The 23,218-nt window shown below is 40.7% G+C and overlaps 1 pseudogene; it reads right to left on the reverse strand.

Annotated features, from left to right (window-relative positions):
- Positions 1-1,589: 1,589 nt before the first annotated feature.
- Positions 1,590-2,180, reverse strand: LOC128576853 (DNA damage-inducible transcript 4-like protein; annotated as a pseudogene).
- Between the last annotated feature and the right edge of the window lie 21,038 nt (positions 2,181-23,218).

Raw genomic sequence — 23,218 nt, forward strand, 5'->3', positions numbered from 1 at the left:
AGAAACACAGTGACATTTAGAGCCCTGAATGACAGACATGCAAAACGTTGATTTACCCTGGCCCACTTGCATATTATCTATGAAGATTGGCTTCAAGGTATCTTTCCAACAATTTGAAGAATTTAGTTTGTTAAGGCACTTGCTAATTGGAATGGTGACTTTTTAGGTCGCTTCTAGTATCAGCAACAGGATCACACCTGTCTTTTTGAGTAACACCAGGATGAATATATCTGTCGCTGTAACCCTGATCTGGATGTATTGCAGTGCTAATAGCTTGGGCAGAAAACCTGAATAAGCTCTTCATTCATGACTCACAGCAAGAACATGAAGGGCTTTCTGATTTCAACATTGTTATGGAGGCCAAATTCTCTTAGTAACATAAACAGGAAACATAGCAATTTAGTTACTTGGAATAAAACACAAGGTAAGTTCTTTATTATTCCCTAGAGACAGGTATTCAAGGCGGAGTAAAGCTGGGTGCAGGTACTGCTTATCTGGAGTGTTATTTTCCTTGTCTAGTCTGTACTATAAACCAGATCTCCAGACTTTAATACCCATATCTGTAATTTTAAGTGATAGTGTGGAGCTATCAACTTGAAGACTAGCATTATGGAGAGATACCTAAGTACCCAGAAAAGGCAGGAAATGAGATAACAACTGACATAGTGAGATGGTTCATCTGAGATCGAACTTATGTAATATTGAAAAGAAGTCAGATTGCCAAATGGATCAGAAAGGGACTCAACCAATGATCTTCTTTTCCATCCTCCTAGGCATTCATCATTCACTCAATGGAGGAATCATTAACTACGTGCAAAAAAAAAAAAATCCATTCAACATTTTCCATTTTTCTAGTTTAAAGATAACATTTGGTAATTGAGAAATAGTAAAACTGGGCTTATATTGTGCCATAAAGTCATCTAAAACAATACTGTTATATCTAAAACGCCAGCTCGAGCTTATGTCCCTGTTTAAAAACAACAGTTGGAGGACACAAAGAGGCAGTGAAGTAGTCCTTGTGCCACTGTGACATTTCTCCTTCACCCCTACCTATGGTTAAGTTTTAAGTAAGCTCACCCACTTAATTCTACCCTTCTTTCTCAGAAACCTTCAAATTTGAGTAGGGAATTAGTGGTGTGAGTTTCTGGAAGTTTTTGATGAGGTAAGCATCATTTAGTAGAGTCTGTAATCAGAAGGATCGCTTTGAGAACTTCCAGGAAAAAAAATAAGCTATATGAAAATCAAAATAGGCAAATCTGATTTGTATAGTTTATTTTCTAATAGACTACCTAGAAAAAGATGTGGAATCAAATATAAAACTGAAGGGGATGGCTTCTTTTCTTTCCTTATTCCATCCCATTATATTCTGTAAAAAATGTGATATATGCAGACAATGTACACTCTCCTGGGTCATTCCTCCAAAGGCCATACAAAATCAGCTCTTTCATTGCCATGAATGGGAAACATAAAGAAGATGGACTACATTAGGGGGGTTTCTTATACAGAATAGGTGAGGAAAACTACAAATGACTTTAACTGCATAGTTTTGTTGCCTAATCATAAAAGAATCCTTTTATTTTTTTTTCTATTTAGCACTCTTCAATGACTGTTGTTCCAATTAGTGAGTAAAGTTTTTTCTTAACAAGTCGAAATCCTGAGCTGAGGGTTAGAGTTCTCCTGAGGCTGGATGAGAAGCAACCTTTACTAAAGAAAAAGTCCCTGAAACTGGTCCACGAGCAGTTCTCCTGCTTGAACACAAGTGTAAGCTCAAAAGTAGGCACCACGCTAGAATCACACACAATCCTATCCAGCTTTTCACATACATTTTCAATTTCCAAGTTCACGTGCATAGCACAACCTCCTAGGCCACAAGGCTCAGTGGAGGACAGCCGCAGGACATCCTGAGCAATTCTATGGGTCAGTTCCTCAGGGACAAGGACCTTTGAGCATCCAAGTTTGGTTTGCTTGGATTTGGACAGACAGTTCTCCAGCATTTTAATCAAATTCTGGCAGTTTACTCTTCAAATATTACCTCGTTGAGGTTGCGTTCAGGAACAACATAATCACAGTAGTCAAAATCACTTAGAAGGCTCCCAGGGTGATAGTTGTGGGCCATGGTCCCACAAGTCTGAAATGCTGGACGCGTTCTGACAGCTCTTACAGTTCGTAGGGACAGACATGCTCACTAGCAATGCTCTGGGGTAAACAGAGGTAGGTACGACCCTCAGGATATCCCTTCCCTGGGAGCTCAGACACAATATACAATGTTAATGCAATCCCTATTAAAGCTCTACCATCATAATTTAAAGATCTCCAAAAAATAATACTTCATTTTATATTGAATCAGAAAAAAAGTCAAATTGCCAAAACATCACTAAGAAAAACAAATCAGGAGGAATCACGCTACCAGGCCTCAGACTATACTATAAATGGATAGTGATCAAAACAGCATTATATGGCACAAAAACAGAGAGGTAGATGTATGGAAAAGAATAGAGAACCAAGAAATTAACCCAGCTACTTACCGTTATTTGATCTTCGACAAGTCAATTAAAAACATTTAGTGGGGAAAAGATTTTCTATTTAGCAAATGGTGCTGGGTGAACTGGCTGGCAACCTGTAGAAGACTGAAACTGGACCCACATCTTTAACCATTAACTAAGATAGATTCACCAGATTAAAGATTTAAACTTAAGACATGAAACTATAAAAATACTATAAGAAAGTGCAGGGAAAACTGTTGGAGAAATTGGCCAGGGTGAATATTTTATGAGGAGGATCCCCCCGGGCAATTGAAGCAGCTTCAAAAATACACTACTGGGACCTGATCAAACTAAAAAGCATCTGCACAGCCAAGAACACAGTAAGTAAAGGAAGCAGACAGCCCTCAGAATGGGAGAAGATATTTGCAAGATATGTCTCCGACAAAGGTTTAATACCCAGAATCCACAGAGAACTCAAACGTATTAGCAAGAAAATAACACGTGATCCCACCTCAGGTTGAGAAAGGGATTTAAAGAGAAACTTCTTTGAAGAAGACAGGTGCATGGCTTACAGACATATGAAAAAATACTCATCATCCTTAACCATCAGAGAAATGCAAATGAAAACTACTTTGAGATATCATCTAACTCCAGTAAGATTAGCACATATCACAAAATCCCAAAACCAGAGATGTTGGCTTGGATGTGGAGAAAAGGGAACACTTCTACATTGCTGGTGGGAATGAAAACTAATACATTCATTTTCAAAAGATGTTTGGAGAACACTTAGAGATCTAAAAATAGACCTGCCATTCGATCCTACAATTTCTATACTACGTATATATCCAGAAGACCAAAAATCATATTATAGGGTGGCGCCTGTTGCTTAAAGGGATAGGGCGCCAGTCCAATATTCTGGAGGTGGTGGGTTCAAACCACGACTCGGCCAAAAAAAAAAAAAAAGAAAAGAAAAAAAACACAAAAATCACATTAAAACAGAGATATTTGTACCAGAATGTTTATTGCAGCCAATTCATAATTGCTAAGACATGGAAGAAGCCCAAGTACCCATCGATCCACGAATGGATTAATAAATTGTGGTATATGTACACCATGGAATATTTTTTCTGATTCCATATAAAACGAAGTATTGCTTTTTTAAGATCTTTAAAGTATGACAGTGGAACTTTCATAGGGATTGTGTTAAAATTACATATTGCTTTGGTTAGTATGGACATTTTAACAATGTTCATTCTTCCCAGTCATGAGCATGATATGTTTTTCCATTTGTTAACATTTTCAGCTATTTCTTTTCTTAGAGTTTCATAGTTCTCTTTCTAGAGATCTTTCACGTTCCTTGTTAGATAAACTCCCAAATATTTCATCTTCTTTGGCACTACTGTGAATGGGATAGAGTCCTTAATTGTTTTTTCAACTTGACTATTGTTGGTATATATAAAGGCTACCGATTTATGAAGGCTGATTTTGTAACCTGAGACGCTGCTGTATTCCTTGATCACTTCTAAGAGTTTTGTAGTAGAGTCCCTAGTGTTTTCCAGATATATAGTCATATCTGCGAAGAGTGAAAGTTTGATCTCTTTTGACCCTATATGGATAACCTTGATTGTCTGTTCTTCCCTAATTGCAATGACTAAAACTTCCATTACAATGTTAAAGAGCAGTGGAGATAATGGGAAACCTTGCCTGGTTCCTGATCTGAGTGGAAATGATTCCAGTTTAACTCCATTCAATATGATATTGGCTGTGGGTTTGCTGTAGATATCCTCTATCAGTTTAAGAAATGTCCCTCCTATACCAATTTTCTTAAGTGTTCTGATCATGAAGGGATGTTTGATGTTATCACAAGCTTTTTCTGCATCGATTGAGAGAATCATATGGTCTTTGTTTTTTAATTTGTTTATGTGCTGAATTACATTTATAGATTTACGTATATTGAAGCAGCCTTGAGACTCTGGGTTAAAACTGACTTGGTCATGATGTATCATTTGTTTGATATGTTGCTGGATTCTGTTTGCTAGAATCTTGTTGAATATTTTTTCATCTATATTCATTAGTGATATTGGTCTATAATTTTCTTTTCTTGATGGGTCTTTTCTTGGTTTGGGGATCAGGGTGATGTTTGCTTCATAGAACGTGTTGGGTACTCTTCCTTCTTTTTCTACCTTTTGAAACAGGTTGAGTAATATAGGTACTAATTCCTCTTTAAAGGTTTGGTAGAATTCTGACGTAAATCCATCTGGTCCCAGGCTTTTCTTCTTGGGGAGATTTTGTATGGTTGATGCTATTTCCGAACTTGATATGGGCCTGTTCAACATTTCCACTTGATTTTGGTTAAGTCTTGGAAGGTGACGTGCTTCCAAGTAACGGTCAATTTCCTTCAGATTTTCGTATTTCTTTCTTTTTTTTTTTTTTGGTATAAGGACTTTTATTTTTATTTTTTATTTTTATTAAACCATAGCTGTGTACATTAGTATGATGGTGGGGCACCATACACTTGGTTCATAGATCGTTTGACACATTTTCATCACATTAGTTAACATAGCTTTTGTAGCATTTTCTTAGTTATTTTGCTAAGACCTTTACATTCCACATTTACTAGGATTCACATATACCCTTGTAAGATGCACCGCAGGTGGAATCCCATTAATCCCCCTCCTTCGCCCTCCTACCCCCTCCCTCCCCTCCCTTTCCCCTTTCTCCATATTCTTAGGTTATAACTGGGATATAGCTTTCATGTGAAGCTCCTACATTAGTTTCATAATTACGGTGAGTACATTGGGTACTTTTTCTTCCATACTGGAACCACTTTACTAAGAAGAATATGTTCCAGCTCCATCCATGTAAACATGAAAGAGGTAAAGTCTCCATCTTTCTTTAAGGCTGCATAATATTGCATGGAGTACATATATAACAATTTATTCATCCATTCGTGGATCGATGGGCACTTGGGCTTTTTCCATGACTTAGCAATTATGAATAGGGCTGCAATAAATATTCTGATACAAATATTTTTGTTACGATGTGATTTTTGGTCTTCTGGGTATATGCCCAGTAGGGGGATTACAGGATTGAATGGCAGATCTATTTTTAGATCTCTAAGTGTTCTCCATATCTCTTTCCAAAAGGAATGTATTAATTTGCATTCCCACCAGCAGTGCAGAAGTGTTCCCTTTTCTCCACATCCACGCCAACATCTCTGGTCTTGGGATTTTGTGATATAGGCTAGTCTCACTGGAGTTAGACGATATCTCAAAGTAGTTTTGATTTGCATTTCTCTGATGATTAAAGATGATGAGCATTTTTTCATATGTCTGAAGGCCATGCGCCTGTCTTCTTCAGAGAAGTTTCTCTTCAAGTCCCTTGCCCAGCGTGCAATGGGATCCCTTGTTCTTTTCTTGCTAATGAATTTGAGTTCTCTGTAGATTCTGGTTATTAAACCTTTGTCGGAGACATAACCTGCAAACATCTACTCCCATTCTGAGGACTGTTTGCTTGCTTTACTTACTGTGTTCTTGGCTGTGCACAAGGTTTTTAGTTTGATCAACTCCCAATACTGTATTTTTGAAGCAGCTTCAATTGCCCGGGGGTTCTTCTCATAAAAAACTCGCCCAACCCAATTTCTTCAAGGTTTTTCCTTACACTCTCTTCTAGTATTTTTATAGTTTCATGTCTTAGGTTTAAATCTTTAATCCAGTGAGAGTCTATCTTGTTTAATGGTGAGAGGTGTGGGTCCAGTTTCAGTCTTCTACAGGTTGCCAGCCAGTTCACCCAGCACCATTTGTTAAATAGGAAATCTTTTCCCCACGGAATGTTTTTAATTGGCTTGTCAAAGATTAAATACCGGTAAGTAGCTGGATTCATCTCTTGGTTCTCTATTCTGTTCCAGACATCTACTTCTCTGTTTTTGTGCCAGTACCATGCTGTTTTGATCACTATCGGTTTGTAGTATAGTCTGAGGTCTGGTAGCGTGATTCCTCCTGCTTTGTTTTTATTTTTGAGTAATGTCTTGACTATTCGAGGTTTTTTCTGATTCCATATAAAACGAAGAATTATTTTTTCAAGATCTTTAAAGTATGACAGTGGAGCTTTAATGGGGATTGCGTTGAAATTATATATTGCTTTGGGTAGTATGGACATTTTAACAATGTTGATTCTTCCCAACTATGAGCATGGTATATTTTTCCATTTGTTAACATTCTCAGCTATCTCTTTTCTTAGAGTTTCATAGTTCTCTTTATATAGATTTTTCACGTCCTTTGTTAGATAAACTCCCAAGTATTTCATCTTCTTTGGCACTACTGTGAATGGAATAGAGTCCTTAATTGTTTTTTCAACTTGACTATTGTTGGTATATATAAAGGCTACCAATTTATGAATGTTGATTTTGTAACCCGAGACACTGCTCTATTCCTTAATCACTTCTAAGATTTTTGTAGTAGAGTCCCTTGTATTTTCCAGATATACAATCATATCATCTGCGAAGAGTGAAAGTTTGATCTCTTCTGACCCTATGTGGATACCCTTGATCGCCTTTTCTTCCCTAATTGCGGTGGTTAAAACTTCCATTACAATGTTAAAGAGCAATGGAGACAATGGGCAGCCTTGTCTGGTTCCAGATCTAAGTGGAAATGATTCCAATTTAACTGCATTAAATATGATATTGCCTGTGGGTTTGCTGTAGATGGCCTGTATCAGTTTAAGAAATGTCCCTTCTATACCAATTTTCTTAAGTGTTCCCATCATGAATGGATGTTGGATGTTATCAAAAGCTTTTTCTGCATCGATTGAGAGAATCATATGGTCTTTGTTTTTTAATTTGTTTATGTGCTGAATTACATTTATAGATTCACGTATATTGAACCAGCCTTGAGACCCTGGGATAAAACCGACTTGGTTATGATGTATGATTTGTTCGATATGTTGCTGGATTCCGTTTGTTAGAATCTTGTTGAATATTTTTGCATCTATATTCATTAGTGATATTGGTCTATAATTTTCTTTTCTTGTTGGGTCTTTTCCTGGTTTGGGAATCAGGGTGATTTTTGCTTCATACAATGTGTTGGGTGGTCTCCTTCTTTTTCTACCTTTTGGAACAGGTTGAGTAGTATAGGTACTATTTCCTCTTTACAGGTTTGGTAGAATTCTGAGGTGAAACCATCTGGTCCCGGGCTTTTCTTTTTGGGGAGATTTTGTATGGTTGATGATATTTCTGAACTTGATATGGGCCTGTTCATCATTGCCACTTGTTTTTGATTAAGTCTTGGAAGGTGACGTGTTTCCAAGTAACGGTCAATTTCCTTCAGATTTTCGTATTTCTGAGAGTATAATTTCTTGTAATATTCATTAAGGATTTTTTTGATTTCTGAGGAGTCTGTTGTTATTTCGTCTTTGTTATTTCTGATTGGTGAGATTAGAGATTTTACTCTTTTTTTCCTGATTAGGTTGGCCAAAGGATTATCTGTTTTGTTGACCTTTTCAAAAAAACCAGCTTTTTGATTTATTGATCTGTTGTATTATTTTTTTTTTCAATTTCATTTACTTCTGCTCTGATTTTGGTTATTTATTTTCTTTTACTGGATTTGGGGTTGGATTTTTCTTCCATTTCCAGTCTCTTGAGATGTCACATTAAGTTGCTTACTTCCTCTTTTTCCGTTCTCCTGAGGAAGGCTTGCAGTGCTATAAATTTCCCTCTTAGAACTGCCTTTGCGGTGTCCCACAGGTTCTGATAGTTCGTGTCTTCATTGTCGTTTTGTTCCAGAAATTTGGCAATTTCCTTCTTGATCTCATCTCTGACGCAGCTATCATTCAGTATATGGTTATTTAACTTCCATGTTTTTGTATGAGTATGCAGATTCCTGTTGTTACTCAGTTCAAGTTTTATTCCTTGATGGTCCGAGAAGATGCAAGGAATAATTTCTATTCCTTTAAATCTACTGAGGTTAGACTTGTGACCTATGATGTGAACGATTTTGGAGTAAGTTCCATGGGCTGATGAGAAGTATGTGTATTCAGTTTTGTTGGGATGAAATGTTCTGTAGATGTCAGCTAAATCTAAATGCTGGATGGTTAGATTTAAATCTAGAATTTCTTTACTCAGCTTTTTGTTGGAGGATCGATCCAGCACTGCCAAAGGAGTGTTAAAATCTCCGACTATTATAGAGTTGGAGAAAATCAAGTTGCTCATGTCTGTTAGAGTTTCTCTTATAAATTGAGGTGCATTCTGGTTGGGTGCATAGATATTAATAATTGAAATCTCATCATATTGAGTCTTATTTTTAACAAATATGAAGTGACCATTTTTGTCCTTCCTTACTTTTGTTGGCTTAAACCTATTGTATCAGCAAATAAAATCGCAACTCCTGCTTTTTTCTGGTTACCATTTGCCTGAAATATGGATGACCATCCTTTCACCCTGAGTCTGTATTTGTCTTTTAAGTTAAGATGTGACTCTTGTGTGCAACAAATGTCTGGCCTGAGTTTTTGTATCCAGTCAGCAAACCTATGTCTCTTTAGAGGGCAGTTTAAGCCATTCACATTAATGGAGAGCATTGATAAGTTTGGTGAAATTTGGGGTATTGAGTTTTTTGAAAGTCCAGTGGGCATTTTTAATCCTTTTGCCATTGTGGCAGTTGGACTTTGATCAGAAGTTTCTGAGTGAGTTTACTTTTGTAGTAGAGGATTGGGTTGGTTATTATGGAGGATAGGTCTGAGAATATCCTGAAGAGCTGGTTTAGTTATGGCAAATTTCTTTAGCATATGTATGTCATTAAAGTATTTAATTTCTCCATTGTAAATGAAACTCAGTTTAGCTGGGTACAAGATCCGGGGTTGAAAGTTATTTTGATTGAGAGGATTAAACGTTGATGACCACCCTCTTCTGCCTTGAAAAGTTTCAGCAGAGAGATCTGCAGTCATTCTAATGTTTTTCCCTTTGAAGGTAATAATTTTCTTTCACCTGGCCGCTTTGAGAATTTTCTCCTTCATATTAACTTTAGTGAAGTTAATTATGATATGCCTGGGGGATATCTTATTGGGGTTGAGTCGTGCTGGGGTTCTGAAGCTATCTGCTATCTGAATTTCAGGTTCTCTAGGCATGTCTGGAAAATTCTCTTTCATAATTTTATGCAGAAGGGCCTCTGTGCCCAGTGAGGCCACTTCATCTGTTTCAGGAATTCCTATGAGTCGGATATTTGCCTTCTTCGAGTTATCCCAGTGCTCTCTGAGAGTGTGATCCATTTTTGCTGTCCATTTCTCTTCCTCTTTGAGAGTTTGGGAGTGTTCAAAGGCTTTATCTTCAATTTTGGAGATCCTTTCTTCTGCTTGGTCCATTCTGTTGCTTAGGGATTCTACTGTATTTTTCATATCTTTGAGGGCTGCAAATTCTTGCTTCAGTGTTTCTAAGTTTTTGGTGATTTTGTCTTTAAATTCATTAAATTCTTGAGACAGCTTTTGAATTTCTCCACGAATTCCTAGTTCCATTTTGTTAATCTTGTTTGCCATCAGAATTCTGAATTCGATTTCTGACATTTCAGCCAGTTGTTTATGAATGGGATCTTCAATTTCATCTGCCGTATCTTTCCTTGGGGGTGTTGATCTATTCTGGTTATTCATATTACCAGAGTTTTTCTGCTGATTCCACCCCATGATTGTTTTACTCCCTTTTATTTCTCCCCTAGTGTTTTGTCGAGGACCCGTACGGTGCTGGGGCCTGAGAAACTGTGGCCCTGTTTGGAGTAGAGTGGCTAAGTGGTTCTGTCTTGTTTTCAGCTGGTTTCTATTTGACCCTAGTGAAACAATTACTCTGGGTTGAAGTCTCAGCTGTGGAGAAATACCAGCAATTAAGTCACCCCACCCACCACAGGGAACAAATGGAAAAGGAAAATCAGACCTTCCTACAACCACACACCCAGGGCACCACCTGGATAGTCCCCAGGTGAGTGTCTCAGTTCAAAAGGTCCAAATCAATTGTCTCAGTCAGCAGCTGCCTCGGGTGGGAGAGTTCAAGAGGTCCCTGGCAAATGGATCACAGGGGTTTGGTGGCTGCTCTAGTATGGCTTGCTCCAGTGCTGCGTGGAGTCAGGAAGAGCCACCCAGTAAATAGATGAGTCTGGGAAGATTGATGCCTCCTTTTCCACATTGCAACTCTGTCACACCCAGTTGTTGCTAGCCCCACAGGGCTGTGACCCAGTCAGTTGTCTGCATTAAGCAAATACTCCAGGGGTTTGCACCTGCCTAAGTCACAGGGTATTCTGTGTCTGCTCGTCTAGGCCACTACTCTCTGTCTTTATCCAGCCGGGGGTGGTGTGGCCTGTCAACCTCGGGCACTTGATAGAGGTTGGAGGTGTTCACTCATTTCCATCCCCACCGTTAGTTTATGTTACTGGGTTAATGAAACAACCCTGTGGGAGTTTGTTTCTGACCCTGCTAGATTCTTCTGCAAAGGAGAGGCTGATTTGAGTTCCCAAAACCTGTGCCTCAGGCCCTGTCTTTAGTCCTGTGGGTTTGTATTCGCAGCACAATCAGTTGTCAGCTGTAGCCTCTTGGCCTCCTTTGTCTATAGGCTGGTGATCCCCTGAGGGCCAGGTGCATCTTAGGCTCAGTAAAGCGGTCCTCTAGATCAGCCCCATCCTGGGAGTTTCCCTGCTCTGCGGGTGTTTTCTAGTCCCCATGTTCCACCCAGGTCAGTGCCGCCTCAGGCAAACCCTTTACTCACGGGGCCTGTGTTTCAGTCCCAGGTCTGTTGCATGGTGGTTGCCATCTGGGAAGATGCTTGGCCTCATCTGTTTTCCCAGGTAGACAGGAGGAGAGGCTATGGGACATCTGGGGGTGGGCCGTTTTATTGCTGGAGACGGCTGTTTCTCTGCACCTCGGGGTACCACCGCTCCAGTGTAATTCCCTCTTAGCCAACCATCGTCTTCTCACTCCTTTCCTACAGTCAGCACTCTCCAGCTGCAGTCCAGGTCCTGTCTGCACCTCTCGAGATTTCACCGAAGAATCTGGACTCCTGGGGGGGCAGGTCTCCAGATCACAGAGTGAGAGTGGAGGGGAGTGTTAAGAGCTCAGAGTTGCAGGTCATAACACCAAGCTCATTGAGACCAAATGAACAAATAAACAGATACAAAGGTTACCAGGCACATGGGCCCATGGATACAGAGACAGACGGAAACACATAGACATACAGGTAGCAGCCACAACAACAGCAACATAAGAACAACTGCAATAAAAATAGTGATAATCATAAAATAATTGAAAGAAAGGAAAAAAAAGAGAGAAAAAATGGTGTTAGTAGGGATGTTAAATGAGAAGAAAGAAGAAATTAAAATTAGAAGACATAGAAATAAAAAATATATCTATATAAAAAGTCATAATATAAAGTTATCGAATTCTCCTCTAACATAGTGGTGAGGAAAAAACAGAGAAAAAGAAAACAAACAAAAAAAAAACCACGAAAACCAAAAAAAAAAAAAACCAACAACAACAAAGAAGGCACCAACTACAAAAATATTCTTGCGTAGAAATATACCTATATATATCTATATGTCTGTTGCAGGTAACAACTTTCGTAGGAATATATACATGCTGCACCAGGTGGCGCTGTGAGTGGTTCTGAGACTTATACCTGATTTACAGTTTATACTTTTACCATAGTAACCACCTTCCATGGCCGATCGCCATTTTGGAATTTCTGTAAAAGTTTGTCGCCTAAGAATTGTGTAACCTCTGCTGTTCTTTTCCAGACAGCACTTGCAACCAACCTTCCCACTCAGTGCAGGTGTCCACGCTTCTTAAGTCTTTCCTCTCTGTTCCCAGGTTGTCCTGCAAACAGGTGACTGCAATCAGCTGTAGGGAGAGTGGTGCTGAGTTTGCACGGTTGTTGGTGGGCTTGTGGTTTTATCTGCTGTAGCTGGCTCCCGGGGCTGAAGCCAAGTTTGGGTCTTTAGCAGGTAAAGCCGGTCCGTGGCTTCAAGCCAGTTCCCGTGGGTGGAGCATTCAGGGGACTTATTCTGAGTTTTATGGTTTCCCTTTTGGATCGGCGCCTGCCAGTTTGCTGTGCAGCCTGAACCGCCAGCCCCCTCCAACACCTGGGGGAAAGGTGCCTGCCCTTTTGGGTAGTTCAAAATGTCTGTTTCCCGGGCAGGATCCCTTCCCTTCAATTGTCCAACAGTTTGCCAAGCTCCCCATGGTTTTGAGTGGCTCTCCTTTCGGATGCCTCCCTCAGTTCAGGAATAATTATTTGTCAATTGGGTTTTGTCAGCATTTACAAGCTGCTGACCTCCCTAGGGGAGGGGCCTGCTGGCCGGCACGGCCGAGCAGGGAAGAATCTCTACAACAGAGTCTGTGATTTTAAATTACCCCTCATATGTAGCAAACCACCAGTTCGCTGGGCGTCTCCAGCTGTCTGTCCACTCCAATAATCCACACACAGGGAAGGTCCAGACCGCCATTCCTCTCACCTGATGGCTTGGGAGAGGTGGGCTACATGTCCATGCTGTCCGCCATCATGTATATTGTCCTATGATTTAATAATAAAAAAAACTCACCTTTTTAAAGTCTTTCAAAACTCATTATAATTTGAGATACATCAATCTAAGGAGAGTTAAAGAATTCAGTCCTGCTTAAGAACCTTAGAATCCATATGCCAAACAATTCCTTGCTTGGAAAACCAAACTATACTTCAATTTTTCTATTGGTACTTTGCTATCATCAGAAAAAAACAAATCCAATTCAGTACACAAGGCCCTTCAAAATCAATCCTCTACTAGTCTTTTCAAACTTAGCACCTAATTCCTGCCTTCCTTACTTTGCCTTATGTTTTTCACTCATGGAACCCTTTATTATTTTGGAAACCGCCACGCTATTTCATGCCTCTGTGTCTGCTTCTGCACATAGCATTTCCCCCACATGAATGTCCCTTCATCATCTTTGTTTGGAAAACTACTCATTATTCAAGATACAGTTCCAGTGGCTCCTTGTCTCTGAGATCCTCTTTTGAGCTCTACTACACTTTTCATCCCCGTAACCAAGCACATACTTGCACAGTTATATTCCATATAGCATGTGTTCATGTAAGCACTGCCACATTCCCAGACTGATTCATAATAATAATACAGACAGTAGTATGATTATTTGTTCATGTGTTACTCAGCACTTTTCTGGTAGGGACTGGGTCTTAGTCCCCACTGTGTTCCTGATGCTGACTGTGCATAATGTCTGGCTCAGAGTAGGGGCTCTTGGAATGTTTGTGGAATGAATGAATGAGAAAATGATGAATGAATGTCATGTAGCCTGTGGGTGCTCCTGGATGCTCACTGGGCTTGGCCTCAGCTCAGTGAAGGGTGTGGCTGGCCCCTAGGTTAGCTGTAGGTTGAACTGTGAAAGGCAGTGGGTGCCAACTTCTGGGTCTATTTCATGATGCTCAAGCTACTTCTGAAGAAACTAGAGAAGAGGTTCTCACTGGAGAATATCTAGTAGGCCAGCTATTCCTACTTGAAGTTATTGGCTGTGAGTTGTGGCCAGTGATCCCTTTTCTAAGCTAATGAGGGGTTTGGGCAACAATAATTTCCTCCTGGGGGAAAAAGTTGATGTAAAACAGGACAGTGTTTTGCACTCTGTTAGAAGTCAGATAGTTTCTGGGGTAAGGAAGAACCTGAATCTGGGCTGACTCCTTGTCTGATCCTCAAGCTTTTCACAGATGTCATTTTCCCACTCTACCTAAGAACATGGAGAACTAGGGAAGGTTAGGCAACAACCATTCTTCCTGGGTACAGAGAGGACCAGTAGGTTAGGTGTCTTGTCCAAAGTCACACAGCCCACAGAGATACTACTTTTCTGTATTCTAGCCCAGGAGACCTTTTCTACACCAGGTCAGAAAGACTGCCTTATTCTTTTGGCAGTCATCTCCTTCAGGTCATGAGCACCATTGTCAAAGGACAATGTCTTCGCTCCGATAACCTCTATCATTGCATCTTTGAGTTCAACATGCTGGATAGCTGCCTCCCTTTGAAGGAATTCACTGATTTCCCCAAAATGTGTGCCTGATTTAGCAAATAGAATAAGAGACACAGTGGCCAATTAGCTGGGCAGTGGGCATCACAGGAAGGATGAGGAGTATAAGGAGGAAGACATCTTTTGTAGGTTAGAGTTAAGCTCCAGAGAAATAAAGTGGCTTTCCCAGAACTCAAGGGACTTAGTTTCAGAGTCTGGATGGAAGCCCAAGTTTTCTGACTCTAGACCAGTGCTATTTCCTGTTCCCAAGTCCCTCTGTTCAGAGGATAACTTTGGTGCACAGTTGCACACTCCCACACAACACTACATGGTTTTTCCAATCTAAGCTGAAGCCCATGTCTCCTAGGGGAAAATAAAAGGAAACAAACAAAAACTAAGGCAGGTACAGAAGACTAAGCAAAGGATCCTGGTTGGGGTCACAGTGGAACCGAACTCTTTAGAGCTATCTTTAATTACACCAAGGAAGGCCATGTGGTAGATGAGAAGCATGTATGCTCCATTTCCCTGGGACACAGGTATCAGGGGGCATGGGCTGGAATTGACTTCAGCAGATGTGATTCTATTTAAGCATGGAAAAGAATTTCTATGGCAAATAATTAAGAAGATAGTAAGATAGATGTCCATCTTCCTAATCTTTGGGAAGGCTATTCCTCCACTGTTTCTCTCTTCCTTATACATATATGCTGAACTGAAGTATCTCATCCATTTGTCAAATGCTGGTTCAACTTTTAGACTTGAATGCTAGGATTTGAGTAATGACCTTTAGGAAATCAAGGACCAGAGCCTGGTCAGGGAAGTATAAAGAGGATGCTCTCTCCAACAACCTTTACCTTAAGGAGTGGGCATTCTAGACAACAAAACTTGTTTATGTCCATATTCTTAATATGTATATATGAAGTAGGTGCTTTAGTATCTACATAGTGGATGAGGAGATTGAGCCTCAAGAAGTAAACTATTCTCCATGGCTGCAGTACATAATGTAACTGGTTATGAACTGGGACTTGTAAGCCCAGGTTGCTCTTTCTTTGAATTTGTCCTCTGTTGGTGGTCCATGGAGAGCTTCTGTCAGATATAATCCCCAGGCACCTTATCTGAGACCTGGAGATTTGGAGGAGAGTGGGCATCACTGAAAAGGGCTGGGGGTGGAAGTAGTGCTTTCACTGACACTACCCAGGTCATAGCTTGGGTGCAGCATTTTTACAGAAGTGGTGGAGTCTGCTCTGTAAGACAGGTCTCTGGCTGTAATTCAATTTTCTAAAGCTTCAAGAAACATGAAAACACATTGGAATTCCATGATCTTTAGCTATAGCATTTGCCTCATAACCTAGTAACAAGAAGGCCTGAGAATGCCACCCCCTTTCTTGAGGAAGCAGGTAAGAGCAGCAGCTCATCAGAAAATAGAGAATCACTGAACATTTTTGTTGAGGGAGGAGAAAATAAGAGAATGAGAAAGAGAAGAGTTCTGCTGGTCAGCTTGTGTATTCCTGTCTCCCTGACAAAGGTTCAAGGGACCTGGATGAAGAGTCAGTCCTTAGCAACACTCCTCTATTCATTTATCCTCTAGATCCTGAAAGCCACTCTGAGTTTCCATTCATCAAACAAGAGACAACCTAGCTTTCTTTCAACTCGTTTTAGTGTCCATTGGCAAGATGGAATTAGTATGAGAACTCACGAATGCTAGATGTTGGATATAGAGAAACAAAGGGACATGATGGTCCAGGGTCTACCCTAGGGAAACTTAAGACTTTTCACTTCATGAAATTGTAAGGCAGAGCTAAAGGTTGGGAAAGTACTTCTTTTAACCTCCTGGGACCATCTTGGCTAAAGTCAAAACACTTAAACTCCCCCTGCCAACATCAGACAAGACTCTGGCCATTAGAAACCAACCACTCTAGGGCTTTATTTGGCTCAGAGTGAGAGCCAGTAGGAGTACCAGTCTGGGAGTTTGGGGTTAAATATGAGAAGCCTAAACCTCTCCCTACAAGGCCTCAAGTCCCTTCACAAAAGTGCCTACAAAAAGTCCTCAGGCTATCCCTTTCCTCAGGCCAGCTTCAGCTATGGAGTCAGTGTGCCCACTTTCTTAAGTGCCAGTTGTATTACCCTGCCATTCCTGAGGCACTGGTCTTCTTCAGTATTATGGTTCAAGAAGGCTTAGATTCTCCGTTTGAGGGCCACAGTAGAGCTCTACTTTACCCAGGTTCTAGAAATCCACTTGTATTCCATTAACATGTACCAGACTGAGTAGACAAGGCACAGAACTGTGGCAATAGTCTTTTTCACTATACCAAGAACCACCCTCATCCCACACACAGCAACCAGGAGCTGTCCTGGGAGAAGTATGCATTTTTATCTCGAAGTCTAACATGCTTTTTCTCAGCACTTTGTTCTGGGTCATGTTGTGTGGCTCTAACCAGCCATTAATTTTGGACTTTGGTATGATCATCTGCAAAATGAGGGGGTTCAGACTATAGAATATGAAATACATAGAATTTAGGGCAAGAAAGCTTCTAGGGATATCCCATCAAAGATCTATGATCCTGCTGAAACCTTTTGGCTCCATAAAGAGAGTAGACACCAAGCCTCTTACAGGAGTAGATTTGGGATGATCCAGATGGGTTGGGTTTGATGCAGGTGTGAGTCTTATCTAGTTCCTACAATTCACTCTCTGGCATGTGGTTCCAGTGACTATTTCTTCTCTGAGATCAGTGTGGTGGTGTGGTAGCAGGGATACTGAGGGCAAAGATACCTCCTCCTCTGGGGAGGAATCAACTCGGTAGACAGAATGTGAGCTGGGACGACTTTTAGAGGCCCAAGACCTTAGGGGCTGACTCTTCCAGCTTGCTTGCTTCTTTCTTCTTCTTTCTCCTCCTCCTCCTCCTCCTCCTCCTCCTCCTCCTCCTCCTCCTCCTCCTCCTCCTCCTCCTCCTCCTCCTCCTCCTCCTCCTCCTCCTCCTCCTCCTCCTCCTCCTCCTCCTCCTCCTCTTCTTCTTCTTCTTCTTCTTCTTCTTCTTCTTCTTCAGAGTCTCACTTTATCACCATATCAGTAGAGTGCCATGGCATTACAGCTCACAGCAACCTCCAACTCCTCGGCTTAGGCATTTCTCTTGCCTCAGCCTCCTGAGTAGCTGGGACTGCAGGCACCCTCCACAACACGCGGCTATTATTTGTTGCAGTTTGGCTGGGGCTGGATTCAAACCTGCCACCCTAGGTATATGGGGCTGGCGCCTACCCACTGAGCCACAGGCACCACCCATCTTCCAGCTTTTTGAATCTCTTTTGTGTTCAAGCTGTTGCCTTGAGAATTGGTACTGAGCTACCTGTGTAAAAAGCATCTCTGACAGGAGTATAATGAGGCTAATGAGTCTGCAGGAATTCAACAATATCTTCTACACCCTGGAGACATTGAGTGCACAGGGCCCAAATGTGGGTGGGGAGCTTAGAAGAGGGAGTGAGGAATGCTTTGGGATCACTAATTCAGACCCCCTTTGGCAAAGGCCATCCTGTATGAATGGGGAGGCTGGGACAGGCAAGTTTTCTCATCATCCCGCTACCCTTGCTCAAAAGGCACTAGTGTACCCCATGATATGCAGTGTGGATTATTGGCAAGATCCTTGGCCTTTCTGTTAAGACCTGGGAAATATTAAGCCTATCTCTGGGCACTTAGGTTAGATGTTTAACATTTTTGCAAGAACCCTATTCTGAAATTTCACTACCCTGTATTCTTGTCCCAGATCTGTGCCTAAGTCTCTTCACCTCCCTGGAATTTATTTTCCCCCATCTGTAAATGGTTTGAATTAGATCCCTAGCACTTTGTTTCAAGAGTCAGGATACTCAAGTTCTGGTCTCAGGTCAGCCACTGATTGATTGTGTGACCTTGGGAAAATCTCTCCCTGTCTTTTGGCCTCATGTATTTTTTCCCACACCTAAGTGAGGAAGGATGCATTTAGATCCAGGAATCTCTGAGGGGCTTTCCTGATCTAATGTTTCACGTTTTTGTGTTTAACAACCCAGAGTAATCTCCTTGTGCTTCACTGCCAGCCGCCCTGAATCTGCTCTTTGAGACCAATGGGAAGGTTATTTTGACTATCCCTGTCAGACCTGTTCTATCAGTAGGGCAAATAATACGTGTGCATCTTGACCTTAACATTGCTCTCTGACTCTGATAATGTAAAATTTGAGAAAGGAATGACTACGTGTATATTTGGGAATGCATAGAACTCTGTGAGTATGTTCTGTGGAGTTGTAGGAGTCTAGTGTGCAAGGCATAGGTACAGTAGAGAGATGAAGACTCACACTCTGCCTCTGAGCCCCAGGTTCAGGTACCATACTAGGAGGCTCTCCACTACCCTCTTCACTACTACTTCCCCTATAAGGTAGAATCAAATTATCTACCAGAGTCTTTTCTTCAGCTCTCAGGTTCAAAGGTTATCAGACTTTTTCTATAAAAGGCCAGATAATATTAATAAATATTTTAATCTTTGTGAGCTGTATGGTTTTTACTGCAACTGCTTAACTCTGTTGTTGTAGCACAAAAGCAGCGAAAGACAACATGTAAATGAATGAGTATGACTGTATGCCAATAAAATTTTATTTCTCAAAACAGGTGACCAGTTAGGCTTGGCATCAGGCTTATAATTTGCCAACCTATTTTAGCATAACTGAGCCCTGTGAATTATGGGCATTTTATGTTCATGTTTGTCTCTTCTACCACACCAAGGGAAGGGACAGTAATTTAGTCAACATTTCTTTACCCCCAAAGTTCAGCTAAGGGACTAGAAATTTTCAATGCAACTAATATTTATTCAACATCTACTAAGACCTCATCCCCCCCCACTATGTCTCAACAGTATACACATGGCAAGTACTCAGACATGGTAAATATCTGTTGAATTGAATCATAGAACTTAAACATGTATTAACAATTGTTGAATCTGGGTGATGGGTTCATGAAAGCATTATTATTCTCACTAATATTGTATACTTTTGAAAATTTCCATATAGAAAAGTTGAACAAAAAAGAAAAAGTGTAGGAACAAGGAGTAGGAATCAAGGAAGTCACAGAAGAGACCTACAAGTACTTACAAGGTAACATGAAGCATTAGTACCTGTAAACCAATATGCTGGGTGTGTGAAGGGAGTACTAGATGTATGTAGATAATCATAAGAGGGTGAGAATGTGTGTGAATGAATGTGGTTGTGTGTCTCTGTGCCTGTGTATCATTGTGTGGTATATAAAGAAATATGGTTGTGTGTATATGCAAAAGAGGTGTGAGTGTGACAGATTGTGCACATGTTTCTGCCCAAATGGGGATGAGTGTGAATTGAATGTTGTGAGTGTGGCTGGTTATATGTACAGGTTGAGTGTAACACACACACACACACACACACACACATATATATATAAAATATGTGAGAGTCTGTATGTTCAGGGTTATGTACTTGTTGATATTTTATATATTTTTTTAAATTTATTTATTATTAAATCATAGCTGGGTACATTAATGCAATGATGGGGCACCATACACTGGTTTTATATACCATTTGACATATTTTCATCACACTGGTTAGCATAGCCTTCCTGGCATTTTCTTAGTTACTGTGTTAAGACATTTATATTCTACATTTAGTAATTTTCACATGTACCCTTGTTTTATATTGTTTTTGTGTATGTGTGTGACACATGCACATATATTTGCAAGGGAAGCAAATATGTTTCTGATCAAGGAGCAGGTTAAATACATATAATAGTATAAGTAGGTAATGGTAAATATTAGTGATTCAATCTGTGTATGTGACAGGGGAGTAATGGCAAGTCACTTAGGGTCATGAGTCTGAGAGTACCATGTCATATACTTCTGTATTAGGGGATGAACGTTGGAAATTAGTTGACATGGCTGGGCTGGGGCTGAGACATATGAGGCTCCTGAATGCATAGTCTTCTTCCCCCACAGGAGGGAGTTTGTGTCTGTGCAAGGTTGTCAGTATCTTTGGAAACTTGGTGGGTAGCCTGGAGGAACGTGACCTTCCTTCACAGTCAAGTTGCTGCATGCTCATTATTTTTCCTCATTGACAAGGATAAGGAAGTGGTGAAGGTGAGCTCACAGCACTCAACTAATTTCCCCTATGTTCTCCTCTCCCTGCTCTCTTCTCCTTACCCCACCCAGTGTCTATTAGCAGCAAGCTCCAAATTGGCCTCTAGAATCACTGCATGCTCTGTTCCCTGTGGTAGACCGAGAACTGTTTCTCCAAACAGGGAGACCTAGGTGGAACCCACCCCTATTCCAGAGGCTAAGCTTGTTAGATAAATTCCTAAATGAAAACCTAAGCTTGTTAAGAACTACCCAACTTCCTTGTTGCCTCTCGCCTCCAGGACCCAAAGGTCTCCTGTCCTATCGCTTTTACTTTCTCCTCTTCCATCTTACCTTGCTTAGGGCTGGGCCAGAGACTTCCCTTACTCCCTTCTCCTAGAAAATGGAAGAGGATGTCATTGTGCGTCTGAGAGAGAGGAATCATTGGAGAACTCTCACAGGCTGGAGTCACAGCAGTTGCCCAGCTTCCTCACATCAGCCTCCTTTACTTGCTCCATAGATGGCTAAATTTATCTTCTTCCACTGTACCAATTTCCTCCATTTGTTGGAGCTCCAGAAACTCTTGATAGATGGCCTGGGATGGGGGCCTGTGGCCTCTCCCAAGTGTCTGGAAATACTTTTTAGAAATGGATTTGATGGCTAAGATCAGACAAGGTTTTAGCTAAAGGCCTAGGCTTGGGATTCTCTTATGCCTATTTGGGCCCCTGCCAGAGTTCCATGGCATGGCAGCTGGGACCCAGGTTTGGCCCAAAGATAACTGAGCTTTATTTCTAGGTCAAAGCCTATCCTTGTATCATTTGTATAGGTGGAGAATGTGTTGTGCAAAGTAGATGTCTTCCTCTCCCAGACAATTATCTGTAGAGTATACATTGAAAGCAGCTTATTTACACAGAGCTGCAGGCAGTCTTGTATGTATGTACAAAGACTTTAGGGTTTCCTCTTCCACACCATCTACACCTTTCATAGCCTGACACCCATGGGGCCTCCCTTCCCTAATCTCTGGGTCAAGTTCAAGCCCTGCCTGATCTTGTTCTCCTTTGTCTCTACCCTAGCAGAGGAGTTGAACACTGGCTTGGGAGTTTGGAAAACATAGATTTAGTCCTTCCTAATTCTGCCACCTTAGGCAAATCTCTTTGTCACTCTGTTCTCAGATTTCTCCAGCTATAAAATGGATTTATTGTAATTTGCCCTACTCACTTCCCAGAGCAGTTGGAATGAGGTTGTCCTTGAAGGTTACATATAGTGTGTCTACATGCAAAGTAAACTTAATACATGTTCTGATCCCCACTGAACAAATTAAAGTGTGGGTATCAGAAAGGTAGAAATTCTTGCAGAACAATATGTAAATGACCTCTCTGATCTTGAGCTAATAGCACAGTTGATTTTTAAAATATTCCATATAGCTCTGTTCATAGTACATATTCTCTCTTTTTTTAAAGTGCCCAAATTAATTGTAGTTATTATTTTTATTTTGAGTAAATTTATTTCAGGTTAATGTGGGGGTACAAGCAACAAGGTCAAAATATTTGATTTAGTTAGATAGAGTTAATCTTGTGGATATGTCCCACACACAACCCCCTCCCCACCCCATGTCCATTCAGTGAGAGCACTCTCACCCCCTCCCACTTCCTTGTTTCCCTACCCCCCAACCTTGAATTGATATGCGTTTTTCTCTTATGTGCGTAAGTATTAGATCATCTATTGCTTCATATTAGAATTGAGTACATTGGATTCTTGCTTCTCTTTTCTTGTGATACTTTACTAAGAAGAATGTGTTTCAGCTCCACCCAGGATATTACGAAAAAGATGTTAAGTCACCACCATTTTTATGGATGAATTCCATGGTGTGCATGTACCAAAGTTTGTTAATCCATTTCTGAACCAAAGTTTGTTAATCCATTCCTGAGTTGATGGGCATTCAGCTTGTTTCTACATCTTGGTGATTGTAAATTGAGCTGCAAGAAGCAATCTAATGCAAACGTTATCATGGTAACATCTGGTGAGATGCCTATTAGTGGGATTGCAGGGTCAAATGGGAGATATAACCTGAGACCCTTCAGGATTCTCTTTATTTCTTTCCAAAGAGGCTGTCTGAGTTTGCAGTCCCAACAGTGTAAAAGTTCCTCTCTCCATGTCCACACCAGCAACTGTAGCTTTGGGACTTTGTGATGTGGGCTAATCTTACAGGGGTTAGGTGACATCCCAGGATGGTTTTGATTTGCATTTCTCTGATGATTAGGGATGATGAGCATTTTTTCATATGTTTGTTAGCCATTCATCTGTCTTCCTAAAGAAGGTTCTGTTCATGTCTCTTGCCCAGTGATATGTGGGATTGTTGGCCCTTTTTATGTTGATTGAGTTCTGTTTAGATCTTATCTATCAAGCTTTTGTCATATTTGTAACATGAAAATTGTTGTCTTCTTAGCTATGCAGAAGATTTTCAGTTTAATTCCCATTATTTTTGTTGTAGCAATTGCCACAGAAGTCTTCTTCACAAAAATATTTCCCCAGACCAATATCTTCAAGTGTTTTCCCTCAAACTTTCTTTGAGGATTTTTATTGTTTCATGCCTTAGATTTAAATATTTTATCTATTGGAATCAATTTTTGTAAGTGGTAA

Source organism: Nycticebus coucang, chromosome X, assembly GCF_027406575.1.
Source record: "Nycticebus coucang isolate mNycCou1 chromosome X, mNycCou1.pri, whole genome shotgun sequence".
Taxonomy (NCBI): Eukaryota; Metazoa; Chordata; class Mammalia; order Primates; family Lorisidae; genus Nycticebus; species Nycticebus coucang.